The sequence below is a fragment of the Arachis hypogaea genome, chromosome 4 (genome assembly GCF_003086295.3).
Source record: "Arachis hypogaea cultivar Tifrunner chromosome 4, arahy.Tifrunner.gnm2.J5K5, whole genome shotgun sequence".
In the NCBI taxonomy this organism is placed as follows: Eukaryota; Viridiplantae; Streptophyta; class Magnoliopsida; order Fabales; family Fabaceae; genus Arachis; species Arachis hypogaea.
This window is the reverse complement of record NC_092039.1, coordinates 57,925,304-57,939,794: the sequence shown is the minus strand read 5'-3', so window position 1 is coordinate 57,939,794 and position 14,491 is coordinate 57,925,304. Positions and strand designations below refer to the sequence as shown.

The following is a 14,491-nucleotide window of genomic DNA, read 5'->3' as shown; positions in this document are numbered from 1 at the left end:
GGATAGAATTTAAGTTAGTTAGGGGACTTTTGATCATTTTTGGAGTTTTCATACTTTTTGTAATTGAATTCAGAGCTATGACTCACTAAACCCCTTTCATTGGGTTAGGGAGCTCTATTGTAATTTAATGAATCAATAATAGTTTTTATCTTCTTCTTCAATCTTTTCTCTTGAATTTTGTTAGAAAGCTTCTCGATCTAATTCCATTGGTTAGTTGTCTTGGGAAAGAAACTATCCATAATTGGAATCCTTCGGAACCTTGGGAAAGGAATGGAGGATTCATACTAGAGAAGCTTTCTCACAGTGAATTGGATTGGGGTTTGGATGGATATTGTGACATGTAATCCTACCAAATTGTGGTTCATGAAACTGTGTGGTATAATCAGTGATCGAGCATCATCTCTTCTTATGAACATTTAAACCAAGGGATTGGGAATTTGTTTGTTTTTAGAGAGAATTGGTGAGCCAAGGGATTGGGATCCAATCATATAAGATTGCCAAGCAAAATTCAATGAATGCATCGGTTGAGGAAGGGATAAAAATGTTTTGATTCGGAGATCTCAATATCTCCTGAAACCCAATGAATTCCCCATTTCTGATCTACCACGTTCTCTTTACATTCTGCAATTAAATTCATGCAATCACCCCGATCCCTTTTTAATTTCAGCAATTTAGCTTCTCGCTCTTTAATTCATGCAATTTAAGATTCCGCAATTTCAATTTTTTTGCCATTTACGTTTCCCGCCAATTTTACATTCCGCAATTCTCATCTAAATCTTGATTCCGCTCAACTAGAACACACTTCTAATCCGAATTGCTCACTCAACCAATCCTTGTGGGATTTGACCTCACTCTATTGTGAGTTTTTACTTGACGATAACCGGTGCACTTGCCGGAAGGAATTTTTGCCGATCGTGCAATTTCCTAAAATCGTAGCATCAAGTTTATGGCGCCGTTGCCGGGGATTGGTTTTCGATTGACAATTCTCAAATTGGAAGTTAACTAGATTGAGCATTTTTCTTGTTTTGTTAATTCAGTTCAAGTTACTTGTTGAATTTTAATTTCTGCACTCTGTTACTTGCTTTCTTCTTTCTTTATGCCTTTAAATTCAAGCAACTAACTCACTGACTCACTAACTATTTGAATTAATTCCTCAACTGCTCTAACCATACTCTTCCATTAACCAAGAGTATTTCACTTGTTTGTTGCCTGTGCTATGTTCTTGTATGACAGGTAGGAGAGGAGAGACATCAACTCCTCCATATACCGAACCAGAGAGGACCCTTCATAAACTTAGAAGGGAAGCAAGAGGGAAGAGAGTACTGGGAGAAGAAGAATCTGAAGGAGAATCTGAGGACAATTTTGAGGAAGCTCTAGATCTCAACATGGATAGAGAAGTTCACAACCATGAGAGAGCTAATGGAAACAATGCCATTCCCGAGAGGAGGGTTCTTGGTTCATACATAAACCCAACCTCTGGGAATTGTGGTAGCAGCATTCAGAAACCACCCATTCAGGCCAACAATTTTGAACTCAAACCACAGCTAATATCACTGGTGGAGAATCATTGTTTATTTGGTGGGAGTGCTAATGAAGATCCAAACCAACATCTCACAAAATTCCTGAGAATTTGCGACAGTGTGAAGTCCAATGGAGTCCAGGAAGATGCCTATAAACTGCTCTTGTTCCCATTTTCACTTAGGGACAAGGCAGCTAAGTGGCTGGAATCATTCCCAAGGGGGAGCCTAACAACCTGGGATGAGGTGGAAAGCAAGTTTCTGGCACGTTTCTACCCCCCACAAAAGGTCAATAGGCTTCGATCTGAGGTTCAGACTTTTAGACAACAAGATGGTGAAACTCTCTACGAGGCATGGGAGAGGTTCAAGGATTTGACAAGAAAATGCCCACCAGACATGTTCCATGACTGGGTGCAATTGCATATTTTCTATGATGGACTTTCTTATGAATCAAGGAAGGCTGTAGACCATTCATCAGGAGGTTCATTGAACAGGAAAAAGACTGTGGAAGAAGCCATTGAAGTGATTGAGACAGTGGCTGAGAATGAGTACTACTATGCTTCAGAGAGACACAACACTAAGGGAGTCATGGAGCTGAACCATGTTGATACAATTCTAGCCCAAAACAAGGTGTTTGCCAAGCAACTAGCAGAGCTCACCAGGAAATTAGAAACAAATCAAGTGGCTGCAATACACACACAAGATCAAGAGGAAGTAAGCACTGAAGGAGGTGATTGGGAAGAGGCCAACTATTTGGGAAATCAACAAAGGCAACCATATGATCCACATTCCAACACTTACAACCCAGGCTGGAAAAACCACCCAAACTTTGGGTGGGGAAACCAGCAAACCCAACCACAAAACCACAAACCTTACAACCCCAACCAACATAACAATTCCACATACCAAAACTCCAACCAAAGATCATACCAAGCCACACAAAACACTTACTCCCAACTACCATATCATGGCCAAAATAATCAACCTGCCCAACCTAATCCGAACCAACAATTTCAAGATCAATTAAACAGGATAGAAGGAATGCTTGCAAACATGGGTCAGGACATAAGTGAGTTGAAAAGCTTTAGGGATGATGTGAGATCTACCTTAAGGAACCATGGTGAAAAACTCAAGAGGATGGAGTCTCGAGTAGGAGAGCTATCTCAACAGGCCCCCAAGTCAACTGCAGTGTTCCCTAGTGACACAGAAAATAATCCTAAAGGGGAACAAAAGGGAGTGAGATGGGAAGAATGCAAGGCCATCACCATATTGAAGGAAGTCTCAGAAGAAGAAGGAATCAGACCCTCAGAACAGGAGCCAGAAATCTTGAAGGAAGGTGTGGAAGAAGCTAAGCAGGAAAGTGAAACTGAGCAAGCCAAGGAACTGCAAAATAAAGGCATGCTGGAAACATACCAACCAAAAGCACCATTTCCTCAGAGGTTAGGAGGAGGTGAAAAAGGGAAAACATATTCAAGGTTTTTAGAGACATTTAAGTCTCTCCATATCAATATTCCCTTTCTTGAGATTCTCCAGCAGATGCCTACACATATCAAGTATTTGAAGGAATTGCTGAGCAAGAAAAGAGTTTTGAAGGGAGGACAAACTGTAATAATGAACAAAGAATGCAGTGCCCTCATCAAGAAGGACATAGTCTCTAAGAAAACAGACCCAGGAAGTTTTCATATCCCCTGCATCACAGGGGAAACAAAAATTGACAGAGGATTCTGTGATCTAGGAGCTAGCATAAATGTGATGCCTCTGACTCTTATGAAGAGGCTACAACTGAATGAGGTGAGATCTACTGATGTAATCATACAACTGGCTGACAAAACTCAGAAGCAAGCTGAAGGGGTAGTTGAGAATGTGCTGGTGAAAGTGGGAAATTATTTCTTCCCCACAGACTTTGTCATTTTGGACATGGAGGAAAGCTACCTACACCCTATCATTCTGGGAAGGCCATTTCTAGCCACTGCTAGAGCGCTCATAGATGTAGAACAAGGAGAGCTAATTTTGAGAATACATGATGAACATCTCATTTTCCATGTTTTCAAACCTGCATCTGAGCCTGAACCAGAACCTGAAAAGCCTAAGGATGATAGTAGCCATCTGTGTTTGGAGGAAAGCAATCCAGCAGCTGAAACTCTGAAACAGTCCTTGGAAGGCAAACAAGAATTGCAAGAGTTAAAGCCACAAGAATCAATAGAAACAGCTCAGAAGGATCCTCCTGGCATAAGGGTCAATGAAGAAATCCTCAAGAGAGAGGGAAGAATTGTAAAGAAATTGCCAAGAGGGTGGAGAAACAAGAAAATTCCCACTGAAGGTTTCTCTCCGGGAGATAAAGTGATATCAAGTCATTATCTGCCAATCCCACCTGGCCTCAAAACCATTCCTTCCCAGCTCCCTCAAGTGTTCACAATCAGGAAAGTTCTTTCTATGGAACATTTGGAAATCATGAAGGAATCAAATGGGGACGTTTTCATAGTGAGAGGAGAGGACATCAAGCACTACAATCCACCCTAACAAGGGACAACCGTCAAGCTAGTGACGTTAAAGAAGCGCTTCATGGGAGGCAACCCATGTTTTAGTATCCTTACTCTTTATTGTTTTGCTTTGCATCTAATAAAGCATGGTTTCTTATGCATGAACTTGAATCCTCAGGACAACTGTTGATAAGGTGCACTAAACATTGCATGTAAAATACAATTGGTCTCTAAGTTTGGTGTGCCTGAAGGCACCCCAAATCTTATTCAAATTGTATTCAATCTTTCATTCAAGGTGCACAACCAAACATTAAGTTTGGTGTTCCTCTTTGAACACAGTTAATAAAAAGCAAGAAGTTCCTCTGGATTTAGAAATTCATGACAAGTATACCATTTGCATGTTTTAATACTTTGATTTCAATTACTTTAGGTAGTAAAATTGTTTAGGATCAAAGAGCCAAAGTGACTATGATTTATTAGAATTATGCACATTCATTAAGGACAACCAACATGGATTTCATGTCATCAGGAGACATTACCAAACACTAAGTTTGGTGTCCAGTAATAAGTGTGCATACATACAAGGGTCACGGCTATAAGCTCATGAAGTCAATCATTGATTTACAATTCAAAAAGAATGAAAAACATGTGCAAGTACTATTCATTATTCACATGGACCGAAAAAAATGATAGCAAAGTTGTTTGTTTGTGCAGGTACAAAAGGAAGGATAAGAATGGATGAAAAAGACAAAGGGGGAGGTACGGTGCTTGGTCAAAAAGGGAGTTCACAAATCTTTGAAACTAACACATGGGAAAAGGAAGTTCTGCATGAAAAGATAGCTACATGTACAACTTAATGCACCCAGAATACTTCCAAGAAAGTGAAAAGCAATTCGTCTTTCTCCCTAATTCATATATTTACCATCAAGCCATCCTTCACAAATCACCCTAGCCGTCCATTTTTCACTTGCATGCACTATAAAGAACCACTTGGGGAACGAGTTCCACACCACCAAATCTCCTTCTTGCACATATTCTTTCATCATAGCATAACTACCTCTTGCCGAAAACAACCTCACCACACTTCTAACAACATTTTCTTACTTCACCTTGTCAACCTTAGCTTGTCATTTGCCAAAACTAAAGAACCAATGGCAGCCTCATCTAGCCACAAAAGAAGAAAAGACAAGCAGCCAATGGAGGAGGAAAGGGAATTTGATGCATGGAAATACAAATCAGTTTTCCATGAGATTCAGGCCGAATGGATGAAACCTAAAAGGATACTAGCTGAGATTCTCTTTGACCTTGGAGAGGAGGAGTTCCCAAGTGTTTGGGAGAAGATCAAAAAGAGGAAGTGGGAGCTCCTGACTAAGCCAATCACTAGAATCAACATCAACCTGTGAAGGAGTTTTATGCAAATGCAGTGAGGGAGGATCCAATCGAGGAACCCACATACAAAAGCTATGTGAGAGGGGTGGAAGTTGACTTCAGCCCCAAGGCAATCATGAAAACTCTTGGCCTGAAAAACATACGTTTCAGCCAAGCAAGTTATGAGGATAGGATGATAGGAGAACCTGACTATCTGACTATTGCTGAAGACCTTTGTGCCATCAGAGCTGAATGGGTGAGAGGAACAAAAGGGGCTCCAAGAATCTTGAGAAGGGGAGACCTAACACCTAAAGCTAAAGGGTGGTATGAAATAGTTAGGAGATCCATCCTACCCACTGCAAACTCTTCAGAAATACTCCCTAAAAGAGCCGTCTTGCTACATTGCATTTGATGGGAGGAGAGATCAAAGTTCATAAATTCATTGCTGAACAGATACAAGAGTTTAGTGAGAAAAGTGACCCTGACTCCTGGCTCCACTTCCCTAGCACCATCATCAGACTATGCATCAAGGCCCAAGTACCACTTGAAGATGCAAGACCTAATTGGCTACATCCTGGAATGGCCATGACTTCTCACAGAATGACTCTTGGCCCAATTGCTCTAAGACATACAAAAAGAAGAAATGAAGAAGGGCAACAAGCAGAAGGGGAGCAAGAAGCAGAGTAAGAAAGAGAAGGAGAGCAAGAAGAGCAAGGAAATCCAGAAAGAAGGCAACAAGTTCCCAGAGACCCCATGGATATGAGCAGAATGCAGGAAATCATAGAAGGAATGTCTCAACAATACATGAGGTCTCAAGAGAAGCAAGAGGACTTTCACCTAAAAATGATGGACATGCAAAGGAACTTTGAATCAAGATTCCTAGATTTGCAAAGGGAACAGAATTTACAATTACAGGAATCCCTCAGCCACATAGGCCAACACCAAGATGACAATATCTTGGCAATCAAGGAAGCCACCACTTTGCAGAATGCAAGATATGCAGTTCAAGCTGATTACAACATCAGTTCTCAAATCAAGCTCAACTACATAGGGGAACATCTACACAAGATGGACCCAGCATTCCCAGCTTTTGATGAGTATTTCAAGGGGAGGAAAGAAGGAGAAATGAACAAGGCAGTGATCCTTGAAGAAAGAGTGGAAGAAACAATGAAAAAAGCTGGATTCTGGACAAAGCTCATAAGAAAAGACAAAGGAAGTACAAGTGGTCAAAAAGAGGCAAGAAGCAAGAAGAAGCAGGACCCCAAGAATCAAGAAGAACCAAGCAACAAATGAGAGGTGGTCTTGTTCCTTAATAATCAAATAATAGTTTGTGAATTGTCTTTATGAGCTTTCTTTCATTTTAAGTCATTTAAGTTTTATGTGAAATTTCTAGTATGTTTGTCTGTTTACTGCTTTGAATAAAGTGAATGTCTAGATGTTTGGATATAACTTCACCTTCTTAAACAAATGCTTTCCATGCTTGTTCTGTTTCCAAAAATAAAAGAAAATTTTGAACAAAAGTAACTTGGCTCATTTAGTGACAAATCAAGTAGAATTAAGTGGTGGTATGCATGCTTGATTGTTTAGTCAGCTCACTGGAAATTGAGTGTAGAATTATCATTTTTGTGTAGAAGTTGAATACTGTCTATGGATCTTGATGAATAAATGTCTTTGGCCATGAAAAAGAAAGAAAAAGAAGAAGAAAAAGCCACTGAAAAAGGGCAACCAAAAAGCAAAAAAAAATTGAGAAAATAAGCTAGGCACCAATGGTTTGAACTTTTGAGACAAATGCCTGTGGTGTTTATGTATTAAGGATATGCTTGGATGAATAGGTTCTGAGGAGTGTTTCAACACTTGGTAACTTGGGTTAACTAACCCGGGATTATCAACCAAAAGTCCATTATCAAGAGCAACCTAAATACAAAACATTTAGTCACACAAAGAGGTGCTGGGCACCAATGTCTCAAGAAGAAATATGAACTAAAATGCCTGTAGTGGATATGTGTAGTGCACTGATAAGAAAAAGAAAATGCCAAAGGCTTGTGCAACACATGACACTGAGCAAACAAGGAGCAAAGGAGCTCTAAGAAAAAGAAAAACAAAGAAGGGAAAAGTGCCAAGGACATAAGAATAACAAGAGGCCATAGCAGTGTTTGATGGATGCAATGAAAAAGTGATAATCTTACCTGATAAGAATGAAAAAGTGATGCTGCAACTTTCTGCATAAAACCCTTCTGATGAACTTCAAGTGCTTACTAATATAGCCAATGTAATTGCTTTCTGTTTCATACTTTCTTCTCAAATAACTCAGGACTTGCTTAAGGACAAGCAAGTATTAAGTTTGGTGTTGTGATGCCAAGGCATCTTAGGCTAGTTTCACTAGCATTTTTCTGTTAGTTTTAGTTGTTTTATGCATTTTCTTGAGCTTAAAGTAACCAAGAATGGTTAAATGAATAACAAAGCAATGAACCATCCAAACAGTATGATTTTGATGCAAATTCCATGAGTTTTTAGTTATATTACTTGAATGCTATGAATGGAAGATTTCTCATGAAATTTTGCAAGACTTTGATGCAGTTGTTTGGATGATTTCAGGGAAGAAGAGGTTAGGCAAGGAAGCAACAAAATCAATAAAGGAAGCTTGAATATCACATGTGGAGTTTAAGTTCCAGTTTAAGCTTAAACTGGAACTTAAACTGCCAAGCCATATAATGCTGGGAACTATCAGTGGCGTTTAAGCTCCAGTTTAAGCTTAAACTGGAGCTTAAACGCCAAAATCATGAAAGCTGAGGAAAAGCTGAAAGTGGCGTTTAACCTCCAGTTTAACCTTAAACTGGAAGTTAAACGCCAGAAATGAGAAATGCACCAGGGAGCCATTTCCACGTTTAAGCTCCAGTTTAACCTTAAACTGAAGCTTAAACGTGTTCGACCAAAATTCTCCTCCAGGGTTGCTTTCTTCATTTCCACGTTTAAGCTTCAGTTTAACCTTAAACTGAAGCTTAAACGTGTTCGACCATTCCACACTCCAGGGTTGCTTTCTTCCATTTCCACGTTTAAGCTTCAGTTTAACCTTAAACTGAAGCTTAAACGTGTTCGACTACTTTACCCTCCAGGGTTGCTTTCTTCCATTTCCACGTTTAAGCTTCAGTTTAACCTTAAACTGAAGCTTAAACGTGCTTGAGTTATACCACCTCCAGGAGTGTCCAACGTTTAAGTTCCAGTTTAAGCTTAAACTGGAACTTAAACGTGCTTCCACAAAAGGCATCACTGGAAGTGTCTGGCGTTTAAGTTGCAGTTTAAGCTTAAACTGCAACTTAAACGCCACTATTTGAAAAGGTTTCTGGGCCAAAGATATTGCAGTTTTAAGTTAGCATTTGAGCACAAACATTAACTTAAACTTACTCTGGTATGAAACCCAATTGAATATCATGGTTTATGGGATTGGGCCTGAAGAATTGATGAGTCTGGAATTTCAATTTGTTGAGTCATGTGTCATTACTTGATTATCACTAAGTTGGCTCAATGAATGTTACAGAATTGGATCAGCAGCCTTATCAGGATTATGGATCATAAACCCAAAGCAAAAGGAAATCAGGGAAAGGCCTCAAAGCCCAAGAAACACAACAGAAGCTCAATTTAGAAAGTGTATAAAAAGGATAGAATTTAAGTTAGTTAGGGGACTTTTGATCATTTTTGGAGTTTTCATACTTTTTGTAATTGAATTCAGAGCTATGACTCACTAAACCCCTTTCATTGGGTTAGGGAGCTCTATTGTAATTCAATGAATCAATAATAGTTTTTATCTTCTTCTTCAATCTTTTCTCTTGAATTTTGTTAGAAAGCTTCTCGATCTAATTCCATTGGTTAGTTGTCTTGGGAAAGAAACTATCCATAATTGGAATCCTTCGGAACCTTGGGAAAAGAATGGAGGATTCATGCTAGAGAAGCTTTCTCACAGTGAATTGGATTGGGGTTTGGATGGATATTGTGACATGTAATCCTACCAAATTGTGGTTCATGAAACTGTGTGGTATAATCAGTGATCGAGCATCATCTCTTCTTATGAACATTTAAACCAAGGGATTGGGAATTTGTTTGTTTTTAGAGAGAATTGGTGAGCCAAGGGATTGGGATCCAATCATATAAGATTGCCAAGCAAAATTCAATGAATGCATCGGTTGAGGAAGGGATAAAAATGTTTTGATTCGGAGATCTCAATATCTCTTGAAACCCAATGAATTCCCCATTTCTGATCTACCACTTTCTCTTTACATTCTGCAATTAAATTCATGCAATCACCCCGATCCCTTTTTAATTTCAGCAATTTAGCTTCTCGCTCTTTAATTCATGCAATTTAAGATTCCGCAATTTCAATTTTTTTGCCATTTACGTTTCCCGCCAATTTTATATTCCGCAATTCTCATCTAAATCTTGATTCCGCTCAACTAGAACACACTTCTAATCCGAATTGCTCACTCAACCAATCCTTGTGGGATTCGACCTCACTCTATTGTGAGTTTTTACTTGACGATAACCGGTGCACTTGCCGGAAGGAATTTTTGCCGATCGTGCAATTTCCTAAAATCGTAGCATCAGCGTTCAACTCCAATAAAAGCCTCAGCTCGTGGATAGACCAAGCTCAGCCCAAACATACACCAAGTGGGCCCCGGAAGTGGATTTATGCATCAATTACTTACTTCTGTAAACCCTAGTAGCTAGTTTATTATAAATAGAACTTTTTACTAGTGTATTAGACATCTTGGGACGATTAGTTCTCACATCATGGGGGCTGGCCATTTGGCCATGCCTGAACCTCTCACTTATGTATTTTCAACGGTGGAGTTTCTGCACACCATAGATTAAGGGTGTGGAGCTCTGCTGTACCTCAAGTTTCAATACAATCACTATTATTTTTTATTCAATTCTCTTTTGTTCTTATTCCAAGATATACGTTGCACAACACTTTGATGAATGTGATGATCCGTGACACTCATCATCATTCTCACCTATGAACGCGCGTGATTGACAACCACTTCCGTTCTACCTTAGGCCGGGTGCATATCTCTTAGATTCCCCAACAGAATCTTCGTGGTATAAGCTAGATAGATGGTGGCATTCATGAGGATCCGGAAAGTCTAACGTTGTCTGTGGTATTCCGAGTAGGATCCTGGGAATCCGGAAAGTCTCACCTTGTCTGTGGTATTCCGAGTAGGATTCTTGTATTGAATGACTGTGACGAGCTTCAAACTCCTGAAGGCTGGGCGTTAGTGACAAACGCAAAAGAATCAATGGATTCTATTCCAACCTGATTGAGAACTGACAGATGATTAGCCGTGCTGTGACAGAGCATTTGGACCATTTTCACTGAGAGGATGGGATGTAGCCATCAACCAAGGGTGATGCCTCCAGACGATTAGCCGTGCAGTGACAGCGCATAGGACCATTTTCCCGAGAGGATTGAAAGTAGCCACCGATGATGGTGAAGCCCTACATACAGCTTGCCATGGAAAGGAATAAGAAGGATTGAAGGAAGAGTGAGTAATGAAGCAGAGTTTCAAGAGGAGCACAGCATCCCCATACACCTATCTGAAATTCTCACTATTGATTTACATAAGTATTTCTATCCCTTTTTTATTTTCTTTTTATTATTAATTTTCGAAAACCCATAAACCAATTTAATCTGCCTAACGAAGATTTACAAGGTGACCATAGCTTGCTTCATACCAGCAATCTCTGTGGGATCGACACTTACTCGCATAAGGTTTATTACTTGGACGACTCAGTACACTTGCTGGTTAGTTGAACGGAGTTGTGAATTCAACTGGTGCCACAATAATGATTTCATACAAGTACAAAGAACATGGATCACAATTTCATCCACCAAGATTCTAGCTTATACCACAAAGATTCTGATTAAGGAATCCAAGAGATATTCATTCAAGCTTATTTGCATGTAGAACGAAAGTGTTTGTCAGGCACACGTTCATAAGTGAGAATAGTGATGAGCGTCACATAATCATCACATTCATCAGGTTCTTGGGTGCGAATGGATATCTTAGAATAAGAATAAGCGTGAATTGAATAGAAGAATAATAGTACTTTGCATTAATACTCGAGGAACAACAGAGCTCCACACCTTAATCTATGGTGTGTAGAAACTCCACCGTTGAAAATACATAGGAACAAGGTCTAGGCATGGCCAAATGGCCAGCCTCCCTAAATGACATATGAATTCGAAAATAGGGAAAAAGGCCCCCAGTACAATAGTAAAAAGTTCTACTTATACTAAACTAGTTACTAGGGTTTACAGAAATAAGTCATGGTGCCTATGGTAAAGGGTATTAAGAATTTACCAGGATCTTGTTTCTTTTGAGGTAAAGTTTGATGAACCCATGTATTTAGTTCACTAATGAGCAATGGAGGTTCATCTTTCCAAGTCTCATTACCAAACAACTTGGCATTCAGCTTTATGATGGCTACTAGATATTGAGCAACTTGCTCTTCAGTTACATCTTCATCCTCTTCAGAGGAAGAATAGCTCTCAGAGCTCATGAATGGCAGAAGAAAGTTTAATGGAATCTCTATGGTCTCTATATGAGCCTCAGATTCCTTTAGGTCCTCAATAGGGAACTCCTTTCTGTCTGGAGGACGTCCCATGAGGTCTTCCTCATTGGAATTCACATCCTCCCCTTCCTCTTTAGATTCAGCCATTTTAATTATATCAATGGCCTTGCACTCTCTTTTTGGATTCTCTTCTGTATTGCTTGGGAGAGTACTAGGAGGAGTTTCAGTGATTTTCTTACTCAGCTGATCCACTTGTGCCTCCAAGTTTCTAATGGAGGACCTTGTTTCATTCATGAAACTTAAAGTGGCCTTAGATAGATCAACGACTATGTTTGCTAAGCTAGAGGGGATCTGCTCAGAATTTTCTGTCTGTTGCTGAGAAGATGATGGAAAAGGCTTGCTATTGCTAAACTTGTTTCTTCCATCATTATTAAAGCCTTGTTAAGGCTTTTGTTGATCCTTCCATGAGAAATTTGGATGATTTATCCATGAGGGATTATAGGTGTTTCCATAGGCTTCACCCATGTAATTCACCTCTGCCATTGCAGGGTTCTCAGGATTATAAGCTTCTTCTTCAGAAGATGCTTCTTTAGTACTTTTGGATGCATTTTGCAATCCATTCAGACTCTGAGATATCATATTGACTTGTTAGGTCAATATTTTGTTCTGGGCCAGTATGGCATTTAGAGCATCAATTTCAAGAACTCCCTTCTTCTGAGGCGTCCCATTACTCACAGGATTCTTCTCAGAGGTGTACATGAATTGGTTATTTGCAACCATGTCAATGAGTTCTTGAGCTTCTGCAGGTGTTTTCTTTAGGTGAATGGATCCACCTACAGAATGGTCCAATGACATCTTAGAGAACTCATCATAGAATATATCCAAAATGGTCCACTCTAAAAGCATGTCAGAAGGATACTTTTTGGTCAACTGCTTGTATCTTTTCCAAGCTTTATAGAGGGATTCACCATTTTTTTGCCTGAAGGTATGAACATCCACTCTAAGCTTGCTCAGCTTTTGAGGAGGAAAAAACTTGGCCAAGAAGGCCATGACCAGCTTATCCCAAGAGTCCAAGCTATCTTTAGGTTGTGAGTCCAACCATGTTCTAGCTCTGTCTCTTACAGCAAAAGGGAAAAGCATGAGCCTGTAGACTTCAGGACTACTCCATTAGTCTTAACAGTATCACAGATCTGCAAGAACTCAGTTAAAAACTGATATGGATCTTCTGATGGAAGTCCATGAAACTTGCAGTTCTGTTGCATTAGAGCAACTAGTTGAGGCTTCAGCTCAAAATTGTTTGCTCCAATGGCAGGGATTCAGATGCTTCTTCCATAAAAATTGGAAGTAGGTGTAGTATAATCACCAAGCATCCTCCTTGCATTATTGTTGTTGTCATTATTTTCGGCTGCCATCTCCTCTTCTTTTTTGAAAATGTCTGTAAAGTTTTCTCTAGATTGTTGTATTTTAGCTTCTCTTAGTTTTTTCTTCAGAGTCCTTTCATGTTCAGGATCTGCTTTAACAAGAATGTTCTTGTCCTTGCTCCTGCTCATATGAAAAAGAAGGGAACAAAAAATAATAATAGAGATCCTTTTTACCACAGTAGAGAGATTTCTTTATGTGAGTAGAAGAAAATAAGAAGAAAATTCTAACACAGGTAAAGGGGAGAAGAGGGTTCAAATTTTGAGTAGAAGAGAAGTGTTAGTAGATAAATAAATAAATAGAAGAAGATGAGAGAGAGGAGTTTTTGAAAATTGTTTTTAAAAATGGTTAGTGATTTTCGAAAATTAAGAGAAGAAATAAAATTAAAATTAAAATTTGAAACAATTAGCTAATTAAAATAATTTTGAAAAAGAGGAAGGTGATTTTCGAAAATTAGAGAGAGAAAAGTAGTTAGGTGGTTTTGAAAAAGATAAGAAACAAACAAAAAGTCAATTAGTTAGTTACAAAAAAATGATTTGAAAATCAATTTTGAAAAGATAGGAAGTTAGAAAAGATTTTGAAATTGATTTTAAAAAAGATATGATTGGAAAAGATTTGATTGAAAATTTATTTTGAAAAAGATTTGAAAAGGAAATTAAAAAGATTTGATTTTTAAAATTAAAATTGATTACTTGACTAATAAGAAACTAAAAGATATGATTCTAGAATTTAAAGATTGAACCTTTCTTAACAAGAAAGTAACAAACTTCAAATTTTTGAATCAATCACATTAATTGTTAGTAAAGTTTTCGAAATTTTGAAATGAAACTAAGAAAAAGATTTTGAAATCACTTTTTAAAATTTTCAAAAATAATAAAATAAAAAATGAAAAAGATTTGATTTTTAAAAAGTTTTGAAAAGATAAGATTTTTAAAATTGAAATCTTGACTTGACCAATAGGAGACAACTTATTTTAAATTTTTTTTACTAAGTCAACCCAAAGATTTCGAAAATTATGAGTAAAATAAGAAAAATATATTTTTTTATTTTTTGAATTTTTAATGAAGAGAGAGAAAAATAACTAAATGACTCAAAACATAAAAATTATGAATCAAAACACATGATGCATGCAAGAACACTATG

The 14,491-nt window shown here is 38.4% G+C and overlaps 1 non-coding gene across 1 annotated transcript; it reads right to left on the bottom strand.

The window, feature by feature from the left end:
- Positions 1-1,811: 1,811 nt before the first annotated feature.
- Positions 1,812-1,915, bottom strand: LOC112799216 (small nucleolar RNA R71). Its single transcript, XR_003200792.1, has one exon. It is a non-coding gene; the product is annotated as a small nucleolar RNA R71 (small nucleolar RNA).
- Between the last annotated feature and the right edge of the window lie 12,576 nt (positions 1,916-14,491).